The following is a 1,867-nucleotide window of genomic DNA, read 5'->3' on the forward strand; positions in this document are numbered from 1 at the left end:
GGCGGTCCTTCCGGTGGTCGACTGGCGGACGGGGATGGAGGGAATCGCCGACGGCAAGCTCCGCGCCGGAGGGAGTTTCGGCCAGGATTGGGGATCTGGGTTATAGTGGGTTTTAATCGAGCTCGAGGGGTCGGTCAGCTCCGCAAGGTCGAGGGGAAGGCGACAGTTGCGCTGGATGGGCGGGGGAGGCCCTGGTGGCGCCGGAGTGAACGAGACAGTGGCGGCGCCGTGGTTGCCGGAGATGAGGAAGACGACCTCTCTGGTCTTTCTACTGCTACGGGCGGATCGGTGAGGGAGCGTGGGAGGTTGCTTGAGGGTTTGGTGAGCTCGGGGGGTCCGTATATAGCGATCGGGGGCGGTTCCGATGATGGCCGAGGATAAGAACGCCAGGGACCACCGTACTGTGCTGCAGGGCGACGTGGCGGCGACGAGGGCTTGCGGACAAGGCTGCGGATGAGCTTGAGCTGTTCAAGGGGGCAGCTGGCGTGCGTGGGTGGCTCGGGCGGCGCCGCCCACGGCAGGGCTGCTGTAGCCGACCGCTTGCGGCCACGACCGACCTGACGGCGGCTCTGTGTAGTGCCAGGGGTGGCTCTGCGGTGAGGGGAAGGGGTGGGGTGTTGGATGCGAGCGGGGAAGGGCCAGAACGAGTGCGAGGCGACGGCAGTGTGACGCGGCGGCTCGGTGCACGCGCGTGCAAAACGTGCGCTCTGGGCGCGCCCAGAGCACGTACGCGATGTGTTCGACCAAATGCCAGGGCATGCTAGGGGGCTCCAATCCACAAGAGAGTTAGTAGGGTGGGGCTATAGGCTTGGGAAAATCCATGTGACATGCTGGTCTAGTCAGGGGATCAAGTTCATAACACAAACCAGAAACTAAGCCAAAACTGGTCATGCACTCAGGGTGTTTGACAAAATGCCAATGGCATCTAGGCAACTCTTGGGGTGACCAAATTCTCCAGATCAATGTCTCTTTAGATGATACAGAGGGTGGTGAGGTTAGTTTGCCAAAAGCTCAAAATTGTTAGTGTAAGTTTTGCCAAACTTCAGTTCTTGGCTTGTAACATCCCAAATTTTCAATTTGGAATGTTATACACTAGATCATATGCATATCATATTTTCTTGCATTTTGGTTGATCCTAGAAATTTCACGCAACTCAAGGACCCTCGGAGAGAGCTGGAGATTTCGTTATTTTCATATTTGAGAGTTCTCTCGAATTTTGAAAATAGGATCATTTGATTTATTTATTTTATCTTCAATAATTTTTCCGGTGTCAAAATATGAGAGAGGGAATAATATGACTTTCCCAAATTTAGGAAAAATGAAGATATAATAAATAGTCAATTTTGCTTTCCGGTGTTTATTTGCATTTTATTTGGATAGGGAAAAATGCGCGTTTTCAAAAAATTGCATTTTACGTCCGGAGAAAAGTTCATTTTGTTCGGCTCATTTTTAGGAGTCGGGGAAAATTTACTTTAGATTTTTCGGAGTTCGTTTAGATCCCTTTTTCTTTTTTTTTCTGCGCGCTGAACCGTTTATAAAAAAAAAACCGGACCAAGGCCGGCCAGGCCAAGGCCTAGCCGGGCCAAAGGCCACCGCCCAGGGAGCCGCGCGCCTAGCGCTGGCGCAGGAGGCCGCCGCCTCGCCTCTTGCTCTAAACCAAATCCTAGTAGGACTTTTGTCCTACTTCCGTATATTCCTTTTCTATTTCTAGATCTATTCCTATTCCTAGTCTAATTCCTTGTCCCCTACCCCAAGTTTTGTCTCCCCTCACCCATATAAATACCCAAGCACCCCCCCTCTAAACACATCAAATCAAAGCTCTCCTCCACACCGCGCCTTGCACCGCCGCCGCGCCGCATCACACCGC

This window comes from Triticum urartu, chromosome 5 (assembly GCF_003073215.2).
Source record: "Triticum urartu cultivar G1812 chromosome 5, Tu2.1, whole genome shotgun sequence".
NCBI lineage: Eukaryota > Viridiplantae > Streptophyta > Magnoliopsida > Poales > Poaceae > Triticum > Triticum urartu.